The 19962-nt window shown below is 45.6% G+C and overlaps 1 long non-coding RNA gene across 2 annotated transcripts in view; it reads left to right on the top strand.

Moving 5' to 3' along the window:
• The first annotated feature begins 17646 nt into the window (after window positions 1–17646).
• LOC144761621 (uncharacterized) overlaps window positions 17647–19962 on the top strand; it is an 87763-nt gene continuing 85447 nt past the window's right edge. Inside the window, exon 1 of one of the 2 annotated variants that reach the window (XR_013595816.1) lies at window positions 17647–17859. This is a non-coding gene — a long non-coding RNA (uncharacterized LOC144761621). The remainder of the gene's footprint in view (window positions 17860–19962) is intronic. The other variant, XR_013595815.1, reaches the window with a different exon arrangement.

Raw genomic sequence — 19962 nt, 5'->3', positions numbered from 1 at the left:
GTTCAGTGAAGAAATTTTGAACAGTTACCACCAGTTTTTTTGAGCAAGTTCCAAATTTTATAGTTGACTGCCTTAGACTTCAATGGAGTGGTCGTGATGCTGAAGATACAGGCAAAAGTTGCTCAAACGGTGCTCTGGTGCTGTGTGGTCGATGGGTGTGAAGTGTGGTTGATCCCTCAGTCCACCGGTGGGTTGAGGAGACTTTCACCATGGAACTTGGGATCCCGCGATGTCCTCTTTGCAACAATAAAAGGCCATCTGCGGCTGGGCACAGTGATCACAGCAAGTATCCTTGGTGGGGATTAGTGGACCTCTTGGGCGATGAATATGGTCTCTGATAGCACTCCCGGATCTGGCAGACACAGGTGCAAAATTTGCCTATCTCAGATTTGTCTCTTGGCATGATTGGTGGCGACCAGCAGCGATTCCTCAGGATTGACTACTGCTTTGTCAGTTTGGGCTTCAATGTCCTTGGTGCTGTTCCAGGGGGCCAGCCGACTGACCCTTGGAGTCACTGCTTCGATCTGGGGCTGGGAATCAACTTTTCCCCAAACCAAGAGCCACAGTCTAATCTCAATAGCCCAAAATGTAGCAGGGGCAGTCCTTCTGATGGTGCAGCCTCTCTACGTGAAGCTTCAAAGTCAGCAGGACACTCCTCTCTTGGTCCTGTCCCTCCAAATTCATGGTGCCCTGAGGTTCAGGATGCCAGAGGCGCCTGTTTTAACACGGAAAGTACCCCGAGTAGACAATGCGGTGACTAGCCAATGGGCTAGTAGGTCTCCTCCTCTTTGGTGACAAAGGTTCAGTGATGTATGACATTGTTGCTATCCAAGAGTGCAATATTCTTGCCACTCTCAATATGTCTGAACCTTCTCTCGACAGTCAGGAGCTTAGTAGCCCACCTCAGAGGTGTGGCTACCTGAGGGCTACATGCCCTCTGGAAAACCGGTTTGAGGACGGATATTCTCTCTATGGTCCTGTCTCCAACGTGTCTACAGGAACAAAAGGCAGCCTGCTCAGGAGTGTTGTCACCAGCGGCCTTTAAAGGCAGCTTCCCCTTTGAAGCTTGTCTTTTGAGCTAACACGCCTTGCAGCCTTCCTAGGAGAGGAGGTCATACCTCACTCTGCAGCAACTGCCTTTGTTCATGAGCTGTGGAGTCGTTCCCATATCTCCCCAGGCAGGCAGAAAGGGGTCTGTTGGCCAGGGCTTATATAAAGCCACTGGACAAGCTGGGTCGCCGAGTGGCAACTTTCTAAAAGTTGTTTAACTTTAAAAGAGACATAAATCTTGACTTGGATATCAAGTCAAATGTAATGCCACAATTAATTTGATACTTTACAGTACCCAGTTAGGTAGTCCCATTCAGATGTTAGCCAATCTGAAATGCCAATCCGTCACCCGGTGTTAGCCAATGGGGCTACTAACTTTTCTGCAGGAAACAACTATTTGGAGGTGTGGAAAATACATTTAAAATATATGTCCTACTTAATAATACATAGCTCCCTGCCATAGGGCTCCATAAGCCTTCTTTGGGGGAGACTTACATCTATACTTAAGGGAAGTGGTGATTTTGCCATTTGATGTAATTGCCACGTCGAGCTAGCAGTGTAGAACAGTGCCCTTTCATTCTGCAGTGGCAGTCTGGGGCTCATTTTGTCTTTGTCCACATGCAGGGTGTCACAAACAGTACTGCATCCCTGTGTAAACACTCTGCTTTCCACGCCCTGGGTATCTGGTGCTACCATATGATAAGGACTTAAAAGTAAAGCCAGTTGTTACCAATTGGGTGTATCCAATTTAACATAACTTTGGTATAGGGTTAGAACACTGACACTGAGGTCTGGTTAGCAGGTCTCAGTGCACTCTCAGAGCTGAAAAACCAGCAGCTAATAGTCCGAATGGGGCAACAAAAGGGAGGAAACCTGCAGAAAGGCCTGTTTCCTTACAGCGCCACATCAGCCTGTCCTTGGCTGTACTTGAGAACCAGGTCATCAGAGATATTCCCAACAGCAGCTTCTGGAACAGGAGGGATTTGCACGGTTCTTCCCATCAATACCACGTGGAGAGATAACCCTGTTTGCTTAAAAGGGGTTACTTTGAAAGCTCATCAGCACTAAAGGATGAGCAACAGGTCATTTAAGTGACATGGAAGCACAGGACTAGGCCAATTTAGCTTTGATTGTCCTGTTCAATCCCTATACAATGCCTGAATCCTCAGGTCTATAGCTACAATGGCATGTCTGGTCAATGTCTGGTATACACAACAACTCTATGACCTCATTTTCAAAGTTAGTTCCTTGATCCGATTCAAGATAAACTAGCCTCCTGAATCGCAGTATCAACTCCCACAGCACTAATTTAGTGATTGTTAAAATGTCATGTCTTAGGTGGGATATGCATAAACCCATTGTGAGAATAAACACACGACGAGGATATAACTCAAGTGATTACACCGGGGAGTCTCTACAAAGTCAATCTGGAGACGGCTGAAAGGACCATCAGACTTTCCAGTGTGGCTCATGGTCACAACTAGGGGTGGAAGGAATGTTTTATTCCACTTGCTGGATTTGGCAGAATGTTGGTCTTTCTTCATTACTCTTTAAAGTAGAGGTCTACACAAATTCTACCAAACGCCACATGGTGGAATTTTTCTCCACGAGGCTAAAAAATGTGAGCTGGCGAGCATGAGCGAGATCTGGCATCCCCTAGTGGAATTTTTGAACGCAGAAGGTCACGAGCGGTCGCGGTCAGAGGGCTGCTAATCGAGTAGATTTGCTGCTGCTCGAGTAGATTTTCAAAATGAGTGGCAGCAAAATCAACTTGGATGGCTGTGCGCTCTTGCAAAACGCATGGTGCATCTCTCGCTGAATTTCAACGCTGCTCACACTACCGACGCTAAATTGCAGCGCAAGCAGCATATTTCCCGCTCATTGGCAGAACTTCACGGAATCTCAAGTGAGTTCTGCCAACCCCTAGTCACAGCAACCGTTTGGCCCACATTTTGTTTCTGACAAATCGCACAACCTTTTTATTAAATGTATTTTTATTGCAACGCTCCACAATTATCACTGGACATGGTCATCAGAAGAATTTTTCAGTCGGGCCATAGGGCTTTTTTGCGAGTTAAATCACAATGGTCTGTCTGAGGGTACGCGCTCTTCACTTTTTGGGCGTATATTCTCAATGTGGTGCTCTGAAATCAATCACGCCCAGGAGTAATGAGTGCAGCAATATTTGTTAAGATACAACCAAAATTGATTAATAGAAAGAAAGAACAGATACATTGTGGCAGCAACTAGCGACAGAACCCCATCCCCCACCTAACTCAAATAGCACAACCTTGACACAAACTTGCTGCCATTGATCAAGAGTGAGGATTGTACCAATATAACCCAAAGGTGGACAACATTCCGTCTCTACCCATGTGTGTGGGGCCATGCATATGCTGTACCAAAGCAGGCAGTATGGATTAAGGGAGAAGTACCTTCCCCTCACTAGACACTCCAATTTCGCTGGAATCTTTCAACCATCCCATCTTTCCCCATTTAGCCATCTCTACTTCTGGGGCAGTATGTTGCAATTCTCTTAGCTCATTGAAAATGTGTACAGTAATCAGTAGCATAATGAATATAGTTTCTCCCTCTGCGTTACATGGATCATTCATGTGAATGGTGCTGGACTCAAGGGCACAAATTCATCTGCATAAAAATCACACAATTTCATCTGCATAACAATTGCTTCTGGTGACAAAATCACTGCCACTCTTGTATGCAACACATTTCACTATTGCAATTTACTTTGGCAATTGCAAAGCTTACAAGAAATTTGAAATGTACTGTCCATTTCTAATGTGAGAATCAGCTGAGGTCATGAAACTTCATTGCGACAACTGCTGCCCGAAATCGTGCACTCTGCCAAACCCATAATGGTTGCCAGTGTAAATGGTGCCTCATGAACCTTCCAATGTATAGCAAGCTCCAGTAAGGGCAATCAATTCAGCTACTTGTGCAAACATTACATGGTACAAGTAGGACGCTTTTATCACCCCACTTAGTGGACATACAGCTTGGGCAGCTTTTAATATATTACAACAATCTCTCAAGCATGACCCATCAACAAAGAGGGTATGATCAGATTCGGGAAGGGGTGCATCCAGTAAGTGGGCAATCGGTTTGGTGCACAAATAGGTAACACTAACACAGTCAAAGTCGAAATCGCTCTCATCATCTCCCTCTGGGGCTGGTAACAGAGAAGCAGGGTTTAGTGTGTAACACCTCCTGATGGAAATATTTTCGGCTGCCAAAATGATTCTCTCATAGTGGGTTAAGTGGCTGTTTGTCAAATGTTGAGTGCGAGTAATGAGAATATCAATCGGTTAGGTACCATAACAATCAAGAGGTAACCCATCACTATCCCTTCAGTTTGCAGAAGGCTAAGGCTCCCGCTGCAACCGCTTTGAGACAACCAGGCAATCCTGCTGCCATCTGGTGAAGAGTAGCTGAAAAGTATCCGATGGGGCTCTTACTCCCCCCAAGGGCTTGTGTTAGTACAGTCAATGCGCACTCATCTCTTTCACTACATATGAGTACAAATTCTTTAGTATATTCTGGCATTCCAAGAGCGGGTGTGCTGCAAGTACATTTTAGAGCTCCTGGAACGCTTCCATACTTTAATCATCATTTGGTACCGGGTAACTGACATCAGTGTGCATCAGCCTCAGTAAAGGCTTTGCCATAAAGGAAAAGTTTGGGATCCAATGTTGGCAGTAGCCAACCATGCCCAGGTACATTCTTACTTCCCTCTGAGCGGTTGGAAATTTCAATTTAGGAACTGTTTCAGTGTGATCATGGGACACTCGCCTCACTCCCTTCTCCATTCGATGTCATAGATACATGACTTCTTTCTGACAGGACTGTAATTTCTTGGGGGAAACCTTATGCCCATTCTCGGTCAGGTAGTTGAGCAGAGCAATACTGTCTTGTTTGCAAGCTTCCTTAGTCATCAATGCAATCAAAAGCTCATTGATGTATTGAATCAGGGTCAAACTGCATAGCAGCTGCTGAGATTCTAGATTCTTTTGTGAGTATCTGATTGAAGTATGATGGGCTTACAGTATACCCTTGTGGAGAACGACAGCTCACAAGAGTCTACTCCTGAAACCGGAACACAAAGAGAAACTGTCTCTCTTTGTGTAAGGGATTCAAAAAGAAGGCTTGATAGAGGTCAATGACCATAAACCATTCGGCTTCTGGGATATTTGGAACAAAATCACAACAGGGTTTGATACCACAGGATAGCATGGAACAACAATGTGGTTAACTTTCCAGAGATCCTGAACTATCCTGTACTTTATGTTTATTTTTTGGAAGGCCATGATCTGACTCCCAGTGACGTTCTTTAGAATGCCCAGTTCTATCATACTATCAATGACAGGATTGATTCCTCCAATGGATCCTGGGGTCATTTTGTAAGGATGAGTTTGAGGGTAAATGGCATTGAGTTGGAGGGTGATCTTTAGAGATTTCACACATTTGATCGATCCAGTTACCCTCCTGGTGAAATCCCAGACATCCTTCCTAGCTGTCTCGCTCAAATGAATTGGAAAATCATCATCAGTAATGACCGGATGCAATCTGACTACCGATTTCTGCGTTTGTAACTTGAACGCTGCATCGGTTGTTTGGGTCGTTTGGCTGGTACGCTGCTGTTTGGTGATACCTACAATTTAGATTTCATTTCCTGAGAGGGGTTGGTAAGTGACCTCAAATGTTCTAACGGACGAGAGAGTTGCTCCTGTATGTATAGGGAAAGAGAAGGGGTCCAGTAACCTCCTTATCCACATACGGTCCATACTGGTCCACTTCCAGTACCGAGTCCAGTTCCGTGGTTTGCAGTCGGCAGTCAGCAGCGCATCGTCACTTGGCCAGTTTGACGTCTAAGCAGTAAGCAGCAGCAGCACTCGAGGCTTGTCTCTCCCGGCTCCCTGGCTCCAGGTCTGCTTTGGCCTTGATACGGCTCCCGACCCCCGTCCCTCGGTCCAGTCCCGGATCCGGACCGAACCCGCATCGACATCAAGAGTCAGCGGGAGGCGAGAGGTGAGGTGAGGTGAGGCAGGCGTCTTGCCTCATGGCGACGCGGGGACTGCGGGGATTGCCCGATTGCAGCGGGAGGTCGCAGGGAGGTCCCGACTCCCGACACCCGACTTCTGCAGCGGCAGCGGCCGTGAGGAGCCCAGACCCGCAAATACCAGCAAAGACTCGCAGAGACCCGCTCTCCCGACCCCTCCCCGCCCTACCACAGAGCAGTAGAGCGGGAGTACGGGAGAAGCCCGGGGGAAGCCTGGAGAAGCCTGGCAGAAGCAGAAGGGGAAGCAGAGGCAAAAGACCCGCAGAGACCCTCCCCTCCCTTCTCTAGAGCAGAGCAGAGCAGGAGAGTGGGAGAGGCCTGACTAGGGCACGAAAAGACCCACGGGGGCATACGGGGCAAAAAGCCTTGGTTGGTACGCGGCAGGAGCCGGAGAGAGACCCCCCACGGTGCCCCTGAGCAACTAGACAAGGCAAGGCAAGGCGGCAACCCTGCAGCTAACTGGCAGGGATACGAAACAGGCGAAGATTCCTGCAGGACCACAGGACCACAGGACCACAGGAATGCCGCAGGTACAGCCCAACCCAGCCCAGCCTAGTGAATACCAGAGACGGCCACAGAGGACTTGAACTGCAGAGCGGCCAAGAGGTCAAGCAGTTGAGCTCTGCTCCTACTTCACCTCCACCCCCACCCCCACTCCTGCTCCAGTACCAGCACTAGCACGCCATACTGTCAAAACCAGTCCCAGACCCGGTGCTTGCCGTGAACGTTACAAATCAAATACGCTGAGAGCAGCAAACAGCCTGAGGCTCTCGCGCATTAAAGCACCAAGCACCACTCATCTCGGAGCCAAGAAGCACACAGCAGGCACATAGCACAGGCACACAGCAGGTGACCAGGAGAGGAGAGTGGGAGGCAAATTAAGAAGTGTCCCCGCGTCTCTGCATTCCAGTGCCCCCAAGCCTTGTCCTGCAGAACTAACAACGCTGCCCCATTAGACAAGTCTCTACCCAGCCTCATCCACTTTTTCCCAGCGACCGCAAACTAGTTGGCGCAGGGAGATAGAAAAGGCAGACGAACATCACAAGCGGGGAGAGACACTGAAAGGGACTCAGCAGGACCATCATGAGGTCAGGAGGAGAAAGAAGACCTCCAATAAGGCAACCGACTAAACGGAAAAGGAATAATACAACCACGAGCTTAGAGAAAAACAAGCGACCATTCAGCACCAACCAATGGCACCAACCATTGCACAAATGAATGATCATTAACTGACACATCCCACACCCCAAACCTAACCCCAACTCCAACTTCAATTCCAGATCTATCCACAAGCAATAAAAGCAATAAAAGGAAAAGCACCCATGAACTAATCAACTTAGCAGGTCAGCCAGCGAAAACGAAACACAACTACCAACCGAAAATGTAGACAAAATTCACCTTTTTGAAAAACCCAGGAAATGCGATCTACTCGTCCAATGATTCTGTTACAGGCCTCCAAACTCCTTTGTTACCAGCCGGTATAAACAACTCCTTGCCCCAAACCTCAAACCACACTGTCACTGAAATACATACGCTACCAACTCCAAAGGAGTGCACGGATAACACCAAAGGCACAGTAGGGGCTGGAGGACAATGGGGACAAGACGTTAGAAACCCAACGCCATTAGAAGGCGCCACCAGCCATTCCCCAACAATAGAGGAAGGCAGCCAGGAAGCAAGTCTACCCAGCTCACCGCCGGAGACGGATACACCGAGCACTCACACCCCAGAGTTGGAAGTGTCACTGGGACACCTTAGCAATTACACTGCAAGCGGTAAGCCATCCCCAACACCCCCCCTTACTCATCCAGCAGGTAGCGGCAGAGGCAAAGAACGAATAAAAAAACAGCACTGGCTCGTGGACACGAAGCCAACCACCACGCAGAACCAAAATCTCAAGGCAACATCAAGGCCCACATTACACAGGACACAAAAATAGATCCTGTAAATTCCTCCCCAATCAGGGCAGACGGGAACTTATCCTCTTCAGACAGGGACATGACCTTCTTGGTATCACAAGAATGGAGCGAACTAGTGGCAGCATACAACGTTAAGGATCCCAAAAACAACATCAGCGAAGAGAGCTTCACTCATCCCACTGAGGGGGCAAGGGATCCCACTAATACCTTTTGGGTAACTTTACTCAACACAATTCAACTGTCCTCCACAGCACTTCAGTATCAATCGGACAAACTAGACCTTCAACTAATTGTGCTGCAAAGGCTGGCAGAGGCCACTATGGGGATTGACAGAAAACTCGCAGATCTTAACGGCCTTATAAAAAGAGGACAAGAATCAGTAAAATTATCTCAGATTGGAAGAACGGACTGTGTCTCTTCACCAATCGTCGACAAACTATCATCATTACCCACGATGTTGGGAAATCTCTTGGAGGACATAAAATTAAACACCACAAATCTCCCCACAACAAAGGCAAGGCCTGCCAGTCCACTCCCCAACAAAAGCCCACCAGGAAACGACAACGACCCAAACAAAACTATAACGCAACGGCGCCAGCCACCAAACCCCAACACCTCATCAGAAGAGTCTCCCCAGAACACTTCAACAAGAAGACACGCAAAGCAACTGGGAAGCACAACGAACGCGCGCGCCCAACGTAAACAAAAAAGAAAGGGCAGGAACAGAAAGCTAGCAGGAGTGGTCTGTACAGAAGAGAATTGTCAGCTATTTACATCGGGGGGTTCTGATTTGCTAGTAGCAAACAAGCACTACACGTGTTCAATTTAAAAAATCATCAGACGCAAGCCGGAGAGGGAACGGGAACCCAGTCCTCCCCAAATGAGAAAACTGCCAAACAGACAGAGGAAAACCCCTTTGGCCAAACAAACAACTTAACATTAAATAACTCATCAGAACTGGCCCACAAAGGCCAAAGTAAAAGCCAAACAGCGACAAGGCAACAGACCCGGGGGGTCGGAAAACAGGCCCAAGAGGAGCCTGAAAAAGTTACAACTAAGGTCATAACCACCGACCTCCCAAACACTTGTACCTGCCAAAACATTAAGACCACTGGCAGCAAGATAAAGGGGGACCCCTGGACATCAAACACAACAAAAGCAGATAGCGGCCAGCCCAAAGACCAACCTCAGCCGGCGAATTCCAATCGAAGTTTCATAACACTAATCAGCCAATACCCACAAGGGTCCAGCAAAATGGTGCGACAAACACAGCAGCTAACCCAGCCCCCAGGGGAATCTGACATAATCCTTTTTATTCCCGAATTCAAATCCAGAGGAAGAGTGGATACTCTAAACAGGGGTAACATATTAAAGCTGATCAATTCAATCGACAAATTAAAAAACATAAACACCTCCGACCTGTTTGCAATTGAATTTCTTCCAGCTTCACACCCACATGGCAACGAAACAACAAAGACCACATGGAAAACAAACGATGTTGCAAACTCAATCATGGAGGAATCATCCAGATTCTCCCAGTGGGGAATTAAGCTTGAAGTAGCAAAAAGGCCCGCTTATCCCACTCTGCTTCTTGAAGATAAGAAACAAGATCGCCCTCAAATGGCTAAATCAATACTGAAAGGAGCACGGAGCCACTCCCTGGGACCGGATAAATTCCTACCACAACATCAACACTTAAGCTCCCCCCAGTTAGAACCACGCAGAACACTATTAACCGCACCATACCCGGAGGAGACACCAACTGACAAAGAACATCAGCCTTAACTTCCAATCCTACTGTCCCCCACAAAATAAAAATATGCAACTGGAACATCAAAGGCATCTCAGACAAATTAGAGGACCCCGAAACTCTAAATTATTTAAAATCTTTTGACTTGATTCTCCTTCAGGAAACATGGGAAACAAACGACATACCACTACAAGGTTACACAACCCAAACGCATCCGGCAACCAGAGGCTCTCAATACGGCCATAGCTCCGGCGGCCTGGCGACATTTACCTCAATGTCAACAACTGGGGCAACGGAAGGAATAAAAGTAAGCCTCACTCCTCCTAATGCTATACAGGCACTATCAGTAACAATCACAAACAATCAGGCAACCCAACAGCTGCACATCATCAATATATACATACACCCGAAGCACAGGCACTCGGGGTCTAGGGAACTCGTCAAAGAACTGACAAGACTCATGGAGGACAGGGAAATGGAGAACACACTAGTGGCAGGTGCTTTTAACCTTCACCTCTTCGGAGTCAAACCAGTGGACGACATGACCAAGGAAATGGATATTGTCTGGGCAATCCCAAGTCAAACAATTCCGTTTCCCAACAAACACTAATACCTCAATTCAGCTACTGAAAGACATCGAGCAGCTAAACCTTAGAGTACTTAACGGACGATTCAAAGATGATATTCCACCAGCTCCAACATACTTCTCCATGAGTACTTCCTCACATCTCAACTATATGATAACCACACTCCCACTGTACGAAAAAATCAGTTCGTTTAAGATAGGTGAAAGCGCTTCAAGCGATCATCTGTTACTAGAAGTCAAATTAGGTGTGTCTTGTGAGAATAAAGTAGTGGAAAAAAGATGCATAGGCACAGAACACACCGTCAATTATAAACGGATACGGTGCAAGACCACAGAGTCCAAGGAATTATTAACCAGTGCAAAAACAATCATGCACCAGGAATCCCGTTCAAACACAAATCCGCTAGACACCTCGGTAGACTTCATAACAGAACTGGGAGCCAAACATGCTACTGAGCTGAAAACCCAAAAAGGGAACACCACTTGGTCTTCACATGGAAAAGGAACAACACCAGAGATAAAAAACATAAAACGCAAAATAAAAAGACCCTAAAACAGCTCCGAAAAGAACCCAACAACGAAGGTCCTCAAAAGGAGCTTCGTATCTTAAAAGTACAACTAAAAAAGATGACCTGGGAAAGAAAAAGACAACAAAGTGAAGATCTATGGATAAAAATTGTCCACAGCTCCAAACAGAAGAATAGCTCCAGTTTCTGGAAAATAATCCACACCCTCCAACAGCCAGGCCACAAAGGCATCAATTCCAATATACCTGAATCGGATTGGGCCAATTACCTATCAGCACACTTCAATACAGCTGACTCAAAAGCGGCCAACTCCAGAGGGGGAGACCGGTCAGACGACGCGCACCAGAGCCTCAATAACACCAGCACACTCAAAAACGAAAAGATCTTAGTTCACAAAAGGAAATCATCGCTGTCCTACAATCCAACCGCGGACACAGATCTATAACTAACCATCAACTCAACAGCAAACACAGAGTACAATCTATACCTAGAAACAGCAGACAGGATTAGGAAAAAAATCTCAAAAGGCAAACTTGAGGCGGCCCCCGGCCCCAATGGGATCCCGCCAATATTATATAAAAATTATGCTGATTACTGGAGCAACATCTTGGCACCGGTCTTTTACAAAATAAGGGAAACAACAACTACACCAACATCTTGGAGAGGCTCGATAATAAACCCGATTTATAAAAAGGGCCCCAGGAACAACCAAAGCAGCTATCGCCTCATAGCTTTAATCGATACTGAGGCAAAGTATTACGCGGGCCTCATCCTGGAAGATCTAACAACCTGGGCAACCGCAAAGAACATCATCCCAGCAACCCAAACTGGATTTCGCAGTGGCCAGGGCACTACGACAAACATCATGGCGCTAACTCTCCTGGCAGATGCGGAAAAAGTCTCCAAGACCTTTCTGTTTCTGTGCTTCATCGATTACAGCGCCGCATTTGATCATGTAGACCGCCACAAACTCTGGCAGAAACTGAACAAATGGGGAATTCCAGGCCCACTCCTACAGCAGTTAATACTACTATACAGCAACACCTACGTCTGGATAAAACTGGGACCCGGTACGCACCTCTCAAGAGAACTCAGGACCAGCAAAGGACTGAAACAAGGCTGTGTCCTAGACCCTATGCTGTTCAACCTCTTCCTTGCAGATCTCCCAAAGAGCTGGAGACAGTCAAATCTCACGCACCACGGCTGGGCAACATCCCACTGTCAAATCTTCTCTATGCAGATGATTTAGTCCACATCAGCCTGACCCCTATCGGTCTCCAACATCTGTTGGATAAAACCAACATGTTCTCCACAATTAACTCACTGACAATCAATTTAAATAAAACAAAAATCATGACAATGAATTACCACAGAAAACGGAACTTCACATGGCTTTTGGACGGACAGAAGCTGGAGTAGGTAAACTTACAAATACTTAGGCGTCATATTAGATTGCAACGGCTCATTTAAACAACAACTAGAGGCCATCCGGCGGAAGGGCACGACATTCCACCTGTCGATAAAGCCGCTGCAGAAAGCTCTTCCTGACCGGACATTGGGCCCTCTCCTACAGGTAATAAGAGCGCGCCTACAGCCAATGCTCACCTATGGCAGCGAATCTATGCGTGGCAAAGACACAACGATATTAGACAATACCATCAGTCGAGCTTACAGGGCAATATTCCACCTGCCCACCTATTCATCGCCCGCTCAAATCCGCCTCGAATTTGGGCTGCAGAAACAAACGGTGGAGAGAAGAGGCGCATACATTAAAAGCTGGCGGAAAATCAGAGATGCTGAGCATGGATCCTTAAACGCCCACCTCTGGACCGAACTGTCCATTAGAGACAACTCACCAGCAAGGAACTACCTAATGGAATCACTGGAGACCCTAGGATTAACAAATCCATGGGAGTCAGCAATCAACGTAGCAACAATGGAGGAGTACCCCCTGGGAGGAAAAACAGAAAATAATTTTTTCTGTATCTAGAGCGGAAAGCTCAGGTTAGCACAGTTTGCCCCAACCCGTTACAGGACAGTACATGTCCTTGAAAAAGACCCCTCACTCACCAACCTAGTTGGTGACATGCTTCATCATCGAGCAGAAGCCGCAAGTAAGTGCTGTCTTCCACTGTTGTGCGAGGCGGACCACGCCGCACAACATTCCTGTGCTGTACTACATGCATCAAGTACGGGCGGTGTATTAATTACAGATCTGCCCTCATTTTCAAACGTTGTAGGTGACGGAAACTTGCCGTCTTGGACACTCCGATGCCCATGAAGCAATATTCACTGCTTCAAGTGTAAGCAGAGCCAAATACCATGCTTTACATGTACTCAGGTTAACATTATCAGTGTAACCCGCTTAAAAGCGGCATGTTTGTTTAGCCGCCGATCACATCCTGTTATGCCTGAGCGCGCCAGACGCCGCATTGTAATGGCGATCACTCTCCCTCACTCTCCCTCCCCTCCACCATCCTAGCTACCCTGCTAGACTACCATATCTTCAAGGTGCTGATTTATTCAACATACACCCACGCTCCGGTAATTTACCGCCTAAGCACTTTAGTCTATCACTGTAGATAGACCACGGGTACGACCTGACTAATAAGGTGTTTCCTTGTCACCTTACTCGGGTGAATCCACCGAGCACAATAATTGTTAAGTGTGTACCCTTGTCTTTTGTCTTCCCCAGTATGTAATCCCAGCCCTATACAAAATTTTCTCTTACAGGTTTTTCTCCTGACCCAGGAAAAGACACTTTTTTACATCAGACCACTATTTGTGGTCTTAAATTGAACGAGGGCAGGACGCACCTTAGTGTGTGCGGACCACCCCATCCAATCACCACGGTCCGGACGAAAACCAAGAATTTTTAAATGGTTGAAACATGTAGACCTAATTCTTCTAAATCACATAGCACACTTCGCTATTTTTATCTATCACACTTCCTGAGACACCAAAGCCTTCCTAGTTAGGCACAGGTGCCACACTGTTTTTATAAGGGTTCAAACACTCAAGAATAAAGTCTTGTAGTGAGTAGCTTTGGCCCTTTTTTAACACACGTATTACTGTAACTTTTTGCACATATAAACGGAGAAAAAAAAAACCCGCTCCACTGTAACCAGGTGTCGTAGCACACCCATTGGGCACTCGGCCTGTGGGGTGGGACCCCGATGATGAAGCATGTCACCAACTAGGTTGGTGAGTGAGAGGTCTTTTTCAAGGACATGTACTGTCCTGTAACGGGTTGGGGCAAACTGTGCTAACCTGAGCTTTCCGCTCTAGATACAGAAAAAATTATTTTCTGTTTTTCCTCCCAGGGGGTACTCCTCCATTGTTGCCACATTTAACCCCGGGGACCAGGAGTTCCCACCACACATAGCTTGTGCAATTTCCCTTACTCTCTCCTTTGTTTTATATATATAGTCAGCAATCAACCCCAGGACCTTAAAAAAAAATGGTATTGAAAGTTACTAAGATGGTCTCATCTATTGAGGACAAAGCAACCCTTGCCAAGAGAGCGCACGGATGGATGGTGTTGGAAGGCTACACAGCTCTCAAACCACAACAGTACTTAACAATGGGCCTCACTCAGATAACAAAAAACAAGTTCCTCAATATGCGCCTCGGCAACATACCTATAACGCCTCACTTAGCACCCTGGAAAAGAGAAAACGCAGCAAATTGCTGCCGACTCTGTTTCTCTGGAAAAGAGGACCTCACACACATTATCTGCATCTGCACAAACCTTCTGGACATAAGACGCTCTCAGCTTCGGTCCCTATGGAATCAGAAGGGCATAACAAGCTGCAGACAGGCCGTGATGCTCTGCTTTAATCCCGTAGAAACTCAGCTAAACTGCAGAATAACAAGATTTTTTGACATAGTGGCCAGTAGACTAAAAGAAACAGCCATAGGGTGTACCGGAAGCACTAGCCAAACCAAAAAAACTGCAAGCACCTAGTCCCACTCATGGACAGCACCAAACTAAACTGTGTTTTTTTACAAAAAATTTAATTAATAAGGAGAATCCGGCCGTTATTTTTAAGCTTAACCTTTTGCTACTGACTGTCTTTTATAATTGCACGTTTTTATAAATTGTGAATTTTTATTAACTGTACAATAAACTAAACTAAACAGTACCGAACCAAGTAGGCACTCCCCTTACCCCCTCAGGCACTGTCATTGATCCTGACCAAAATTTGTGGAAGTCTCAAACATCATAGGAACCAGACCATTTTGATACATCATATAGTTATGGGGCACTCTGTTATTAGGTTGGAAATGTGGAATCCCTCCCATAATCTACATTTGGCTAGAGGAATTCTGCAGCATAGACTTTAGGACCTTCTGGGCTGACATAGGGGTTCCAGGTATCAGGGGAATCGCTCCTTGTGCTGCACAATTAGCTGCTGGTGCATCACTCCCAACTTGGTCTGGATTATAACGGCATTCCTGTTTCAAGTGTACCAGCTTGTTTTGCAAATGAGGCAAGGGGTGACCTTCTCCAGGGCACTTTTATGGGGCTAATGCAACTGGGATGGGAAGACATTGAGGTAATGTGCCAGGAACCAGTATGTCATGGAGACTCCTTGCATTGTCATCCTGTAACTGGGAACCCATCCAAGGCCTTGAAAAGGAGCTTTAAATTCCTTGGTACCTCTATTCTGTGTTAACTGGGTTTGGGTTATCATATACTTCCCTTTCACGTAGCTTCCAGCATATCACTACAATATTTTGCATAATGCAGGATCCTATAAATTGGTTTGTTCTGCCACCTTGGATAATCTGGGTACTGATTTCGGGTCTACGTCCCAGCACAAAGGAGGCAAGAAACCCTCTCATGTTATTTCGAAGCAGACTGCTCATTCTGCTTTGCTTTCTGTACACCTGCATTAACCTCTCAAAATAAGCATGCACAGACGTTTTCAGCTCTTGGGAGGTTTACTGATTCGTAAAAGTAAGTGGTATTCTTGCTATTGTAGAAATATCTGTTTAGTTGGAACAGGCAAACAAAGCAATATAGGCAGAATTTGTGCTGGAGGTCCTGACAAGTTTCGAGCATTGTGTAACCGCACTATGATAGGGTGGCTTTTGACAGAGACACACTGGTATTAGTGGACAAATTGTGAACCTAGTTGGGTGAAGAGTATGAAAGACTGGAGCATAGAGGGATTGGAAATTTGCTAGTAAGAGAAATCCCTTGTCTAAAAAGGACAATGTTGTAAATAAGGAGAAGTTCCCCCAGAAGACACACCAAACAGGGAAATGGCAGCCAAGAAACAGATAAACATGTGCATGTGGCATGCAAGCGTAACCTTCCATTATCCTAGAATAGAGAATTTGGGAAGATTGTACCACCTACAACCTCAGCATGGGCCCACACAACTCAAAGCCTTAAACCTTTAGGAGAGAATGGCGAGTAAAAGGAAAATGAAAACATTTGAATAAACATCTGCAGTAGGGCTCATTCATGGAAAAGAGCGCAGGGCGTGGAAACGCAGAGAAAATGGAGGGAGGAGATCTTTGAGAGCAATGGAGCCTATCTCTTGATAGGAAGCAATGATGTAGAGATTGATAAACCTAAAAAGGAGACAGAAACAGAGAGTGAGGAACAAGATGCTTTCATAGATGAGCTACTCATCTACACAAATGCACGGTTCTCCGAGTTTTTACCAATGAGCAAACAGCAGTGCTTAATTTGAGCTAGTGTTTTCCGGTGCTCTGCACCAACACTTAAATGTTAAAAACATCACTTATGACTGCAGTTACATGGTGGCGCTGTTTGTGTAATTTGGAGATGAACAGAACATAAATTGTTTATTATTCAATCTCCATTAAAAAACAACTGATACCTGCCACCCACATCATTCTTATATCTTTAAGGGCCTCAAACAGTCTAATTTGTCACACTTCTAGCATTGTCATGGTTAGTAGTTGTGTAGGTACTGTCCTTGGCAGTGCTGGTAGTGGCTATGGATGGTGCAAGCTGCAGAGGCTTCCTGACCAGACTCAGGCACTTATTTTTTTTAACAAATTAAGCACTGGGAACAAGCAAAAAGAAACATTTTACTACAGAATACATTCGAAGATTCTCTCACAGTAGAATTTTGTTGAGTTTAGTCATACTCACAGTTTATTCAAGCATGCAAATGCATGGATACATTGTACACCAAGCCTGAGACAGATGGGATGTCCTTGATTTTAAAAAGTGTGGGTAAAGCATTTGAGAACGCCTTCGATTTATTAGTGTAAAGCTTGCAATTCGTTATATAGAATAAGGAAGTAACAATAATTGTAATTCAAGCCTACCTTGACTAATGTTAGCAAAAGCACATTTCCCTCGACATAACATCTTCAACTACACATTATATTTCTCATATCTTGCAAATGGTAATGCGCTTTTAATTATAAACCCCTGCGTCAATCATTATAAATAAACATGAAAAAACAATTAATGCTCAATAATCATAAACATCACTTCAAAGCTCGTGTGAGAAATGTGGAGACATTCTCATTAATTTGCATTGAAATTTCGGACGTTTAGGATGCCTGAAACTTGCTCTTATTTTTCGGGATGAGAAATCAAAAGACTCCAGTTTAAAACGTCAAGTTTGACATGGATACACTTCAAAACAATCACATACAAATATTGCATAGAAGCAGCGCATCGCCCATCGATACGCTCTGCTATCTACAGTGCTGGTCTGCAACAAGTTCACGTTGGCGCGTTTTTTTTATAGTTTTTGGGCGGGGGTTGGGCTCTCGCGCCGAGTCGGTAGTGAGTCTGTGCTGCTGTCACTTAATGTACTTGCTTTGTTGGAAGTATAGGTTTTTGCGGTATCGTCAGTAACGTGATGTCTAGGAAGAAGTCGCGCGAGGATCAGGTACTGGCAGTCACAAAGGTACCGCAGCAGAGCTCTGCTGCTCATTCTTCGCCCTTACAGGTAATTTATCCCCCCTACCCACCCCAGTCAGATAACTTGTTGTAGCTAGTGATGCTGCTTATGGAGCTGCGAGGAGCCTTAATAAAAGGGAGGTGGTGACGACGTCACTTTACCGTTTGTTGGGAGTTGTATCCTTAAAAATGACGTCGCTTTTAAAATCCTGGGAAACTCGGTTACGAAAGGAGTATTCGGTGGTCTGGGTGTCATTTATAAATGCTGTTTGTTTTTGGTCTGTCCAGCCGTGACCTTGCAGTAAAGGTGCGAAATGAGCAAGACTTAACGTGTGTGAATGGCCAACTCTAAACGCCCATACCCTCTTCCCTCCATCATTCCTTCCCTTATTTAAAAAATAAATAAATGTAAACTTTATTATCGGATAGCTCCGATTGTTCTGCATTGTAACAGTAGTGTTAAAGTATTTCCAACTGTGGATTTTGAAGCCAGTCCGTTTATTATTTCCAGGGCCGGTTCTAGGCTTATTGGAGTTTGTGCAATGTTTTAAATGGTGGAAAACATTAAGTTGAGGTGATCCAGCAAGAGATACTCTTAATGCCATATACTCACCTGGGCCCATAAACACACACACTTTGAGTAAACCGCTGGAGTCAAAGTTTATTATATTTCTATACCTCAATCAAGATTGCTTATTCATAACCAACCTTTCACTGATCAAAAAGTTCTTTCATCTGGTCGATGAACCATTAGTTGATGGTGAAAATGTTAACGTTTTTTTGTCCTCATCTCACCATTAAGCGTCTGCAATTCTTACGGTGGATTACCATACTGTTCTTACATACAATTCTTACTGTCATTACCATACTGTGCGCCCTGTGGTATCTGCATTCGCTTAGGCCAAACCAACCCAGCCCATTGATCTAGGCATGGTGTAATCATAGGACCGGGGAGGGCCAGGGGGAGCTATACTAATCTCCAATCTCTACCCCAAGACACTAGGGTCAGTCAGACGTTCACATCACTCTCACTTTCTACCCCATGGTCCAGGCGGGCCACAGCAAGCGCAGCTTTCAACCAGTCCTCCCACTTTGGGGGCTGCAAATCTTTACACTTCAGACAAATTTCTCTCTGTGCTATCAGGACTAGATATAACAACCAGCCTCTGTGTATCAGCTGAAGATTCTTTCCAAGAGCTCCTTCGTCTCCGAACAGTACCAAGGAGACATTGACCTTAATTTTAACTTTAAAAATACCACATAGAATATCCTTCACACCTTTCCAGAAAGCTCTAAGCTCAAGGCATTCATAGAAAATGTGGATATCGTTTGCATTGAGAAGATTGCATCTTGGGCATCTGGGGGAGGAGAAGCGATCTTTGCCGGGGTATAATAAAGTCTATTGAAAACAAAGAAATTATTTCTTTTAAGCTGGCTGGCTGGCTTTACATATTTATAGAGAAGTTTCAAAGAAGGTTCATATAGATTTTCAGTATCGGTGTCCAGAGGAGACTGATTCTAGACTGCGTGCTGCTGGGAATCTTCCAGATCCTCAGCCTCCAAGAACCTCTTATACCATATAGAAACGTCCTTTCTTTTAAGATGCACTTCTTGCAAGGTTTGCTCCACCTCCCACTCTCCTCATATTTCACCCTTCTCTGCTATAGACCAGGAGGCTAGTTGCAAGTATTTAAATCGGGAAAGACTACTTCCGACCTTCGCTCTTAGGACCTCCCAAGTGTGTACTCCTTCTGAGGACAGAAGTTCTGACCAGATGGTGATACCCGCCCTTTTTATTTGGGATCGCAAGGCTGTCCTTCAGACATAGTGGGGTCCCCAGGGAGTCCCTGATCGGGGCAAAGTCCGAATAATACCCAATCCCCCATCTACATCTGACCTTATACCATAGACTAAGGGCGGCCCTAAGAACTTTCAGACAAACCTTTTTAAAGAACCTTGGTGCCCCAAATGTATACAAGAATCCTTCTCCACCCTGCTCATTTAACCCAGTAGCCTCCCCCAGAATGTCTCTTCTGGTTTTACAAGTAGCATCCAGATGTTTTTAAATTGAAAAGCTACGGAGTGCCAACCAATATCTGAGAGAGCTAGCCCCCTTTAGTAAGCCTACGTCTCCGCTTTTTCCACAGCAGTC

Source organism: Lissotriton helveticus, chromosome 6 (genome assembly GCF_964261635.1).
Source record: "Lissotriton helveticus chromosome 6, aLisHel1.1, whole genome shotgun sequence".
Taxonomy (NCBI): Eukaryota; Metazoa; Chordata; class Amphibia; order Caudata; family Salamandridae; genus Lissotriton; species Lissotriton helveticus.
The sequence above is the reverse complement of the archived record's forward strand: the minus strand, read 5'-3'. Positions and strand labels throughout refer to the sequence as shown.